Raw genomic sequence first — 13,381 nt, forward strand, 5'->3', positions numbered from 1 at the left:
ATCTCATCCATTCACATCTACCTCGATCCACATCACATCACATCACATCTCATCCATTCACATCTACACTGATTCACATCACATCTCATCACATCCATTCACATCTCATCACATCCATTCAGATATCATCACATCCATTCACATCTCATCACATCCATTCAGATATCATCACATGAAATTCACATCCATTCACATCTCATCGCATCCATTCGCATCCATTCACATCTCATCGCATCCACTCACATCTCATCGCATCCATTCACATCTCATCACATCCACTCACATCTCATCGCATCCACTCACATCTCATCTCGCATCCACTCACATCTCATCACATCCACTCACATCTCATCACACCCATTCATATCTCATCACATCCACTCACATCTCATCACATCCATTCATATCTCATCACACCCATTCACATCCATCATATTCATTGCATCCACGTCACATCACATACATTCCATCCACATCTATCCTTATCACATCACATTCATTTCATCCATATCACATCACATTCATTCCATCCACATTACATCACGTCCACATCTATCCACGTCACATCTCATTCATTCCATCCACATTACATCACATCCACATCTATTCATATCTCATCACATCCATTCACATCTCATCACATTCATCCACATCCATCCACATCCATCCATCCATTCATTCGCATTCGCATCTATCCACATCCATTCATTCACATTCGCATCTATCCACATCCATCCATTCATTCACATGCACATCTATCCACATCCATCCATCTGTTCACATGCACATCTATCCACATCCATCCATCTGTTCACATGCACATCTATCCACATCCATCCATTCATTCACATTCACATCTATCCACATTTATCCATTCATTCACCTGCACATGTATCACTTCACATCTCATTATCATCCATTTACATCACATCACACCCATTCTTATATCATCACATCCATTTACATCACATCACACCCATTCACATATCATCACATCTCGTCACATCCACATCCACATCCATTTACATCACATCACATCTCATCCACATCTCATCACATCCACTCACATCTTATCACATCGCATTCACATCTTATCACATCACATTCACATGCACATCTATCACTTCACATCTCATTATCATCCCTTTACATCACATCACACCCATTCACATATCATCACATCTTGTCACATCCACATCCACATCCATTTACATCACATCACATCTCATCACGTCCACTCACATCTTATCACATCGCATTCACATCTTATCACATCACATTTACATCTTATCACATCACGTTTACATCTCCTCTTATCTCATTCACATCTCATCTAATCACATCGCATCCATAACACTATTGCGAGAAAAATAGGTAATTGACGAGGGTTACTAAAAAGATTCTCTTCCAAAATGTGTGAAATCTCAAAAATGGCTTACAAACATAGTTTTTTGAAAACACATCTAGAATTCCATGTATAAGTTTTAAAAATACATGAATTTTGCTATTTTTTCAAGATTGAAAACACGTTTGACCTTCGTAGATTTATAAACTACTGTTGTTTGTGACATAAAAATAAACTTGACTTACAAAATTACATAAGAGTCTACATAACTTAAAGAAATATCAATCTTTTTCAAATAAAAAATTATTTTATAAATTTCATGAATATAATAGACTTTTTTTAATGGGCTTTTTGCAAAAAATTCTACCACTATGCATAAATATGCACATTATTTGATAAGCTCAAAAATATATTAGAATACATGACAATATAAGCTCCATAATTTATGAAAAAATCTACAAACATCCTTGAGTCTATTTCTAGACCCAAATAGTAAAGCCTTTAGTATATACTTACCTTGACAATTTGCATGATATAATTATTTGCTCTATTATAAGAACATAGTGGGCATGATATACAACCAATGCTAAGAGTTTAAAGAGGTCAACTTATAGGTGTGCAAAGGTACTGGAATTGGTCACTCATCACGAAGTTTTTGTCTGATTCAGATCAAGAGAAGGACAATTAGGTTCACTGTCTCACTACATTTGGATGAATCTTATTGGTCCATAGGAACCTTAATTTAAAATTTTAAAAAAATCTTGACCCTTAGGATAATGCCTCTTGAACAAATTATACTTAATTTGTAATGCACCTTCCGAAAATATTTTTGAACTTCTGTTTCAGGGGAACTTATCTTAATAAGATGAGATATTTTTCTATCCAAAAATATTTAAAAACTAAATTACCACTCTCTAGAATATTTTCTCTCTCTAGGCCAAAACTGGTAGAAACAAGATCTTTTATATTTCTGAAGAGGGATTTGATTACAGGGGAAGATGTTGGATATCTTGAGAGGCTCGGGAGGAATCTTACATGTAACCTGATTACACTGAAGGTAATCCAGTAATAAAATCCATACCGATACATTCCCACTTCATCTAGGGGATGTCTAAAGGATGTAACTTCCCAGGCATTTTTACTCTCTTGGCCTTGACTTTCTGAAAGGTCAAACATTAACGTACATGATTAAGCACATCCTTTTTTAGACCAGGCCAAAAGAAGCTTTTCTTCACAGACATGTAGGTTTTGATAAAACCTAGATGTCCTGCAATAAGGCTGTCATGGGCTTCATTCAGAATTTGTCCCTTGGTTCCCTCATCATTGGGAATGCATAGCCTGCAATTATAATACATAATTCCATCATCGAGGCCATACCCTTGAACTCGGTTCAACTCCTGTGGAGTTTTGCTTTCCTGCATAAGTAGTGTAGCAATAGGGCTACAGAATCTATCTTGCATGATCTTCTCTCTTGCTTCAATAATCAAAGGATTTAACACTATATTAATTGCAAGCAAGGAGGCTGTTCTAGTGAGGGCATCTGCTACCACATTTTCTTTGCCTAGACGGTACTTGATTTCAAAATCAAATTCTTGCAGGGTCTGCATCCACCTTCTTTCGCGCATGTTGAGATCTTTCTGAGTGAAGATCCACTTTAAGCTCTAATGATCTGTCATCAAAGTGAATCTTTGACCCAGTAGGTAATGTCTCCACAACTTCAGGGCATATACTACTAAAAGTAGTTCCAGGTCGTGGGAGGATAGCATAATTCCTTTCATGCGTTCTGAGTTTTCGGGATTCATAGGCCACTGCATGACCTTCCTAGATGAGTGCACCTCCTAGGGCAAAACCAATGGCATCAGTTATTACTACCTCAAAGGGTAGAGAGAAATCTGGCAGCTTCAGAACGGGATTGGTTACCAAGGCGGTCTTCAGCTTATCAAAAGCACTCTCGCACCTGGCAGACCATTGAAACGAAATATTCTTCTTGAGAAGATTAGTTTTGGGGAAGCTATGAGAGCATACTTTGGTATAAAAATTCTATACCAACCAGCCAATCCCAAGAATCCTCTTTCTTTCACTGTCTTTGGTTGAGGCCAATCTATGACTGCCTGGACTTTTGCAGAATCTAGAGGAATTCCATCTTTTGATATACCAAAAAGCCCAAGTATTCAACATGGTCGGCAGAGAAAGTGCATTTGCTCTTTTTGGCAAAGAGTTGGTGCTTCCTTAGAATCTCAAGAACTTTTCTAACATGAGTTTCATGGTTAGCTGCATTCTTTGAGTAAATCAAAGTATCATCAAAGAAAACAAGAACAAAATCATCCAAGTATTCTCTGAGAATGTCTTGCATAGGGCATTTGTCAATCCAAACGGCATGACAGTGAATTCATAATGCCCATACCGAGTATTGATGGCTATCTTCAAGATATCTTACTCATTGATCCTGATCTGATAATACCCTGATTTGAGATCTATCTTTGTGAAGATCTGGGCTCCACTTAGCCTGTCTAAAAGCTCATCAATTCTGGGGATAGGATACTTATTCTTAACTGTCCAGCTGATTTAGACCTCTGTAGTCCACACAGAGTCTTAGCGTTCCATCTTTCTTTCTAAAAGAGAACTGGCGCACCCCAAGATGAAACACTGGGTCTTACAAACCCTTGTTCCAACAGCTGTCTAAGCTATTCCTTGAGTTTGATGGCTTCAAGAACTGGTATTTTGTATGTGAGCAGGGCTACTGGCTGAGCTCCTGGGGTCAATTCTATCACATGATCTACTTCCTGAATTGGAGGCATCTCTGTTAATTCTGCTAGGAATAAATCATCATATTCACTTAACCATTCAGGTTCTTTAGCTTTTAACTTTGAGTCTACCGGATTCATTTTGACAAGATAAATGTGCTGCTTCTTTCCAAGTCCTTTTAGTAACTTAGAAGATTTTACTAACTGCAGACTATGGGATCCTAAAACTTCCAGCTCGAACTTTGTTTCCGTGAAGGTCATGGAAGAAGATGGTTCCATTATGACAGTGAATGTCAGCTTGATTTTTGTGGAGCCAATCCATTCTAAGGATCCCGTCAAAAACTCCCAAAGGTATAACTCTGAACTGACAATCAATTAAATTCCCATCTAGATCGAACTAAATACGATCTGTTTCAAGGTGAGTGAAAAGAATCTTCCCACTTGCCAATTCAACTTGCATAGGTTTCCCTGATTTCTTATCTAAGACTAGCTTACGTAAGCATCCAGGGGAAATGAAAGAATGAGTACTGCCTGAATCAATCAAAAGCTTAAAAAGCTTACCCTGATACTCAGCTGGAGTATTGATGATGGAGAATTGACAATTTGGCCCTTGGTTTTCAATTGCAGCATAAATCTGTCCTCTTTCCTCTTCCACTACTTCTACAATTGTGACTGCTCTGGCTGCTGCTGCAGTCTGAGGCAAAATTCTTTCTCTTTGGTTGCCCTAGTTCTGGGAAGGAGTCTGAGGCTACTCTGGACAGAGGCAGACGGATGAGCTAGAGTTCTCTGGACAGAGGCAGACGGATGAGCTAGAGTTCTCCTGGGATTTCCTTGATTTTGGCGTGGGGGACCATGATTAGACTGATAAGAAGGAGTTTGTCTCAGGGTTCTAGGACCCTGGTTTCCTTGGCCCACAGAAGGAGAGGGGCAATCCTTGAGCAGGTGCCCCCAAGTCCTTGACATCGGAAGCATCTGTTCTCGCTTCGAAGGTCTTCTCTTTGCATTCGGGAGAGAGCTAGAGTTCCGGAGAATGTACTTCGAGGAAAAGGTCTTCCTTCATTTCTAAAGCTTCGCGTCTCCACATTCTGGTTAGGACCTTGGTGTCTCTTTGCAGGCGGAAAGTTGGAAGAACTTCCTGGTGTCTGAAATCTCTTGAAGGATGAGGGAGTTGGCTTTGGTGGGACTTTTATGATAAAGGCTTTGGCACCTTTCTGACAGCTTCTGCCATGGACACTGGCTTGGCATTTTTGACCAGCATATCCAAGGGTCTGTTCATTCCTCGAATGAACCTGGCCATGAGTTGCTCTTCATCTAGACGTGGTGAATATTTGAGTAGAAGAGCAAAGGCTTGGTGATATTCCTTGATGGTTTTGCTCCCCTGCTTTAGCTCTAAGAGTTCATTCATTTTGATTTCCAAAAATTCAAGGGGACAAAATCTCTTTCTTAAATAGGTTTTTAGGTCATTCCAGGACTGAGTATTTCTGTCCAGAGGGCTGGTGTCACAGTGGTTCCTCCATGCTACCCTCTTTGTTTCCACTATTTTTCGCCTGGCAAGAGCCATTTTGCTCTGCTCATTGTAGCTTGTGACGTCAAAATATTCTTCCATGGCTTCCACCCATTTCTCCACAGCCTTGCCTAGGTTCTCCCCTTCTCCTTTGAAGGGTCCTGGCTAAGTCCTATGAAGAGCCTTGCGAACATCAGGGCCAAGCTCATCATCTTCAGAGAGAGGGTCTGGCTGATGGCCACGGTTTCATCGTCTCATGATTCTGCCAAAAATTTATATATTATTAAATTTTTATTTTGATATCATCCACGAGATCCTAAGACTTGAGAGGTTCGAAAAACAATTTCTTAAAACAAGACAATGATCTTATTGGAGATCTATGACATATGTCCGATAACAAATTTTTCTTTATCAGATCGTCCATAAACAATCACTTATACAACAGGGAATTTTTCCAGAAAACATTTCTTTATTCATATAAAAGTTGCAATATGTACATAGAGCAGCTCGACTCTAGAATTCAAAATCTCCTCGGGAGACGTATAAGACGACGGTACTGGATAGCCATGCCTTGATACAAACGTTCACTTACTGATAAGGGAGCTATTATCTTCTCCTTAGGAATAAAGCAACTAAGGAGTCTGTAGACTTGGCATGAAAGTCTGAAATTCTGAGGCATTGAATGATATAGAATGACACCATGTACCATTTTTAGCTTTAACAGAATCATTGCCAATGAGAGGTTCTGCCTTAACATTGCACGCCGGTCACAAGAGGCATGGACATACTGCCCTGCAAACCACTTATGTTGTCGTCTCCCCGCTGGGTCAGGAAAATATAAATCCTTGAAATGGCTTGTGAGTCTTGCTCGGCTTGTTTGAGTCTCGAAGCGGAAGAGATGAGATGCTCAAAGGCGAACGCAGTCATGTCTTGTGACTGGGTGAGGTCGAGAATATCGGATAAGTATGGAACTTCCATCTATAATTTCCAATTCAATTTAGAAGTTTTTTTTAAAAAAAAATTGAAGTTTATTCAACATAATATTAACAAGCAAAAACATTATTTCCTAGACTTACTTTAAACAAAGTTTAAGCAATTTTTGCTCTGCTGTTACGTAAATTTACAACAGCGCTCTAATACACATTGTGAGATCCCACTTCCCCCTTTGCACATCGGCGGATTCTCGGATAGTAGCATAGCGGAAGCACCTTCCTCTTGCGTGCGGCAGGGTTTCTCACTTGGGGCCTTGCCCTCAAATGTCCGAGCACGAGACTAAGCTGCTGGTGGTCCTTCCAAAGACCGAAACCGAAAAAACTTTCCATGCCCGGAATGCGGGGACGATTCCACCATTTTTATTTTCTTAACGGATTTTTCTAACAAGGTCAAGATACTGAACTAACCTTCATCTGAATAAACCAGATAGAAGGGAAACTATTACAGACTTATCTTGAAGGAATCATGCTTTTTTCTGATTGAATCACGCACAGCCGTTGATTTATTCTTTAGAGAAGTCTTCAAGATTCTAATTAACTACTCGAGTTCTAAGAGTATTCCTATGAATCAATTTTATTATTTTAAAACTCTACTGACTCCAGTCGATCCGGCCCATGGGTTAGCCACCGCCCAACCACTAGAATAGTAGAACCAGACAAGTACTCACCCATGGGTTAGCCACTGCCCAACCACTGGAATAGTAGAGCCAGACAAGTACTCACCCATGGGTTAGCCATGGGTTAGCCACCGCCCAACCACTAGAATAGTAGAACCAGACAAGTACTCACCCATGGGTTAGCCACCGCCCAACCATTGGAATAGTAGAACCAGACAAGTCCTCACCCACCCATAATTGAATGCCTTTCTTAACTTTTGCTTTAGAATATAGATACCCACACACTCCTCTTTAAACTTTAACTTATAAAACAATCCATTGAGAAACAATTACTGGTTACACATGTCATAACTCAAAATTTCCATTGAGTCTTTGTTTCTCACAAAACAGTATCACTCTGGACTCTCCGTTGAGACCAGCGGGTTAACAACAACGAGATCCAGTAATAGATTATAATAAGCATTGGTCCATCATACAATATCTTCCTCGACATATGCATGGGTGTCCTCGACACCACGAGCCCATGCATCACCTGGTCAGAATCCTCTTGGATCCTCCTTAGGTGTCCTGGCACTTCATTCAGGGACCGCTTCGTTGACCCTCCTTCATCGTACCGAAAGCACACCATTTTAACCATACCAAGGCTGGTCGCGTGAGCTATCCTTTGAACACTCCCCGTCGCCAGCTTCCCTTAGAAAACACATACCAAATGCTCAAATGCTCCCTCCAGCATTCTGGCGCGTAAGATAGTCTTTTAAGAAAACAGGGTTTCTATGCAAGTTTTCAGTTTTGATTTTCTTTTGAATACAATGAGTATACCTTAATTCCGTATCCCAAGACTTCTAGATCACAGTCTAGATTCCCAAGCAGAATTTCTCAAATTCTGAATTCTTAATCCTCAGATCAAAATCAAAGGTCTCAACTTAGTTTAATTTTCGGTAGGTGATTTGAGTGTAGATTATGGAACTGGTCACATCGTCATTTTTTGAAACTGACGAAGGAGTTATGTCTTGGTTATAGTCTGATTCAGTCTATTCTCATATGTCAAGTTCCAAAGCTCTTGTTATCGAGCAAAGGTAACGATAAACGACAAATTTCTATAAGGTATATACATATTTTGTTTTTTAATTACATATCATTCTTAGGGGTTGAGGTATGGCCCCCACTTCTCTACTAATTGTTAATAGTGATCTATTTGATTGATTTACTAGTTAAAGTTTGTATTCTTTTAAACAATAGCATATGCCTTAAATAAAGAATGTCTTATCGCAATCTCAAGTTGAAATGCAAAAATCTTTGTGAAAAGGATTGTTTTCTTAAGAAGGTAACACGGATTCTAGTCCTATGGTTTAGTTGAGTTAATGGATTGTTATCTTGGTTAAATTAAGGTACAGGTATAACTTCTCCCTGCCTTGACGCTGCCCCGTTCTTGTGCTTGTGTAGGCGGATGGCGGCGAAGACGTTAGTAAGGCGCGGAGTTGGCCCATGGTATCCCTCATACCATTGGGAGAATGAGGTTTGCCGATTGAGGCGAGTGATTGTGATGCTGCCTAGTTCTGAGGCCCCAGGCTAGTGCAGTGAATTAGCGCACCCTAGTGCGTAGACATCCCTCTAAGGGGCGGGAGGATCGAGCGATGGAGCCTGAAAGGGTGACAGGCCGGATTGAGTCCTAGCCAGCGGGGCGGTCGACGATGAGGTGTATAGTCCTGTAGGGTTTTGCCCAGCATGTAGAGGCTGGAAGGCTGAATTCTAGATCATCGGCAGTATAAAGGAAAAGAATAAGAGAGCCGGTTTGGCTTGTATGAAATTGATTCATGTATAAACTTTTTTTTTATAAATCTTGTCTTGGCATTATTGTATTGTGTAAAAAGGCTGTTTTAACAAACCTTGTGAAAAGGGTCTTAATTAAGGAACATGTTTATTTATGTCAAACAGTGTGGTAGGATTAATTAGAAAACAAATTGACGCGTGAGTAGGGTGGAAAGTGGAAGGATGGAATGCCCCAACGGCATCATCCTACGGACGGTGCTGGGGGTGGTGGACCCGATTAGTTGGGTAGCTTTCCAACATATTAGGTGAAAGCCCTACGTTAGATAAATATGTTCTCCAGCAATTCTATTCTAGAAGACTAGGCCAGTGGCTATGCCTTGCATGGATGAGGAAAAAAGCGTTGTCTCTAGGAATCAAGACGAGTAGTTACCCAAATTATGATCAATTACCCTATGGGTGATTTGATTTTTAGAAGACCACGCTCCCCCACTGTGGGATAGAACTAGGTCCTACCTATGAATCGTATCCTTGAATATCTGCATGGTCAAGGTGTCGATGAGTAGGAAATTTTCTCTAAGATAAGACTTAGTGGACTATCTTAAGTGTTTCCCCTATTTTTGGAAGGGGGGAACCTTACAAAAATGATGATTCCTGAATTTTGGTTGAAATGTAATAAGCTGAGCAAAACCACAATGAGGATGAATGGGATGAGTCCCTATGATGATGTTCATAACTAGAATGACGTTAATGACTTCAGCAAATCACTATGAGGTTATTGGATTGTGTTGATGTTTTTAACACTTGACCCAATGGATCAAGTTAAGGGATGTTAAATTAAAAATCTATAAAATTGAAAATTTCCATGGAGGACTGTTCAGATAGAAATTTAGGTCTAATGGACCATTATTGTGATCAATAAAGATTTGAATGTTATGATCTAAGTGAATTGTTATCTGATGATGAGTTCTATATAAGGGATCTTTATCCCAGGATTCTGTTGGGTTCACCAGACTATAAGGAGCCCCAGAATCAATTGGATCTTAAGGAAAAGAGTTCTTCTCTAATTTTGCGAGATGAGGATATCTCACATTTTTTAAGTGGGGTAGGATGTAAGATTCCTCCCTACAGATTTTAAGGTGTGCAAGTGTAAGAACCTCCCTCCGGATTTTGAGGTGTGTAGATGTGTAGGTGTAAGAACCTCCCCTTCTGATCTTATAATTATTCCCCTCTAAAAGAAAGATCCTGCTTTACCCTATTTTGGCCTAGAGAGAGAAAAATGTCTAGAGGGAGATAATTCAAAATTATGATATTTTTGGATATAAAAATCCTCCTAGTGTCTAAAATGCTTTCCCTTGAAACAAAAGTTCAAAAAGAACTTTCCAATGTGTGCAATTGGAATTAATTAAAAATAGGTATAAAGGACCTTAGCTTAAGGGTCCAGATTTTTAGAAATTTTTGAATTGTGCTCCAATTAACGTTCCTATGGACGAAAAAGATTAATCCAAATGTAGGGAGGAGATAAATTGAAGAATAAAAGAAAATCCACTAATGAGATATTTCATCTCTCCTCTCTCCTGTCTCAACTAGATCCAAAAAGTAAACCAAACTAACCCAAAAATGGTCAAAAATTGACCAAAATGATCTGGAAAATTCTAGAATCAGTTTGCTTGGTTAGAGGCTCATTTTTTCTATAAATAGAAGCCTCCCCCTTTGTAAAAGGTTAATAGTGTTTATGCACTGTTTTTCTACTCCTTCCCAGAGCCAAATACATTGAATTCACTTAATAATTCAATTGTTTTTGACTAAATCCTCTCCAGAAGAATTGGTGGCCACTCTTGAGACAAACAAGAGTAGAAACCTCAATCCCTCAAGCCAAATGAAAGCTCAGAAAACTCCATGTAAGCTAAAACTCTTCTTTTTAAATTCTAATCTATGGTTTCTTGATTTCTTTGCTTTTTTAGTTGACTAAAGTGAATCTTGATGTTGTGCCTTGATGAAAAGGCCACCCCCTTCTCTTCCTTCAGAATTCAACCTTTCTTTATCCTAAAATGAGTAACAAATAAACTGATTTAAACTTAGTGAATCTTGATGTTGTGCCTTGATGAAAAGGCCACCCCCTTCTCTTCCTTAAGAATTCAACCTTTCTTTATCCTAAAATGAGTAACAAATAAATTGATTTAAACTTTTCTTATTGTTTACTCTTTAGAAGTGAAAATTGAGTAGATTAGAGTACTTTACTTCAAATTGGGATTAATTTTAAATTGATATTAGAATGTAAAAATTGAGAAATGGTCAGCCATACAAAGGATGTTATGGTAAAATTTTCTTGAATTTTGTGGAAAATAAAATTTATTTTTATGTTATTCTAAAAGAGTAATTCCCACTGTTCGTGCATTCTAAAAGATATATTTTTATTTATTCCATGTACATATTCACCTATGAATATGCATGGATATCATTGATATTAATTATTGAAATTAATTTCTATGCATATAGAAAGATACATATTGGAAATCTTTTTATTATAAAAGTGTTGTTTTCATTGAATTTAAATTCTATGCATAGAAAGATGCATATTGGAAATATTTTTATTATAAAAGTGTTATTTTCATTGAGTTTAATTTATATGCACCGTGAGCCCATGAATTATTGAGATATCGAGCTCATCTAGTGAGGCGCTGGACACTGATGACCCGCCTGGGGGATAGGCCCCACACTTAGACCACCACCGGCATGGTTGGTGAGATCATGGGTGATATGCGGCCACTGGGATGACAGGCTGTGTGGTGTGACAGCCATTCTAAAGATTGGCATAGTTATAGCGCCAGCTCATTTAGTTGGGTTCACACTATAGAGAACCCTAGTATGTATTTGGTTGAGTACCCTTTCATAGTGTGTGTACTTTTATCTTTGTATATGGTGTGTTGAGTGTTGTGTGAAGAAGAAGAAGATTTTCAGCCTCTCACCTTGTGTGTTCTCTTTTTTAGGATTTTGTGAGTGTGTGTGTGCTTGCAAGAGCTCAAGCTCTCTTCTCCCTTGCCTCTTTTCATGGTATTAGATCCTGGTTCATGCCAAGGGCTGAGCTGCAAGTAAGAGAAGCACAAGAAGCAGTACGAGGGTAAGAGCTTCAACTACTCTTCCCTATTTGTGTTTGCGATGACTACACCCTTGTCGTCGGGAGCTCTACACGGGAGGCGATCTCTGATTGAGGAGCTTTCTTCGTGGGAGTAAAGCTGCTATAGGACAACTATATTGTCGTATCGAAAAATATTTTTTGGGCCAAAAACGCGTTTCGGGCGCGTTAGGACCTCTGTTTTCAAAAAGCAGGCGATTTCGAGCACTACAGGTAAGTCATCGATTCTCTCCAAGACAGATTGGTTGTGCATACATTGTGTGTGCTGCATGGAGGTTAACAATTGCCATTGGCTGTATGTATGCACATTGAGGTCACTAGTTGTGACATTTGAGTGTACTACACTCAAATGTCACTGGTTGTGACATTTGAGTGTACTACATTACCGCTACAAAAAATACAGCAATTTGTGCACGACAAACCAGAGTGCTGTTTCTGGTAAATTTGTGTGTCTGGCAAGATGTCAAATGATGGCATAAACCAAATTGTTGCTGAGAAGCTTGATAAGAACAACTTCCATGCTTGGAGGTTCACGTTGATGAATTTCCTGATGGGAAAGGGTTATTGGGACTACATAGAAGGTGAGCATGAAGAGGCACCGGAGATACCGGAGATCAATCCGACTACTACTACAGATGTGAAAGAGTTCAAGGATTGGAACCAAGGAGCTAGAAAATTTATGTATTGGCTCTCTATCAGTATACAGGACACCATGATTGGGCACATTCAGGATGCCAAGTCCCCCAAGGAGGCATGGGACACCTTGGCAAAACTCTATGAAATGAATACCAAGGCACAAAAGATACAGTTGAAAAATGAAATTCATACTCTCTGGAGGAGAAAAAGAGTATGTTTGTGAATGACTATGCCTTGAAGATCAAGGGTATTGTGGAATCCCTTGCATCTATTGGTGTTTCAGTAGATGATGATGATAAGGTGGAAGTCTGTCTACGCGGTCTTGGGCCACAATACAAGGCATTCAAGACGTCTATTCAGACTCAAGAAAACATTCCCAATTTCACAGATTTGGTGTCTATGTTGAAGATCTTGGGTGAAGACCAACAGTATTCACAAAACAAAAATAGTTCAGAGCAACAGGCCTTCTACATAAGTTCAGGAAGAGGACGAGGTAGAGGAGGCCGTGGACGCGGTCAATGAGGTGGCCAAACAGGTAATCAGAACTATGGCCACCACCAGCAGCAATAACAACAGCCCCAAAATTCACAACAACAACAACAACATGTAGGTAGAAGAGGCCAATTCAGAGGCAGGGGGA

Source organism: Cibotium barometz, chromosome 35 (assembly GCF_041138505.1).
Source record: "Cibotium barometz isolate CiBa-2024 chromosome 35, ASM4113850v1, whole genome shotgun sequence".
NCBI classification, from domain to species: domain Eukaryota; kingdom Viridiplantae; phylum Streptophyta; class Polypodiopsida; order Cyatheales; family Cibotiaceae; genus Cibotium; species Cibotium barometz.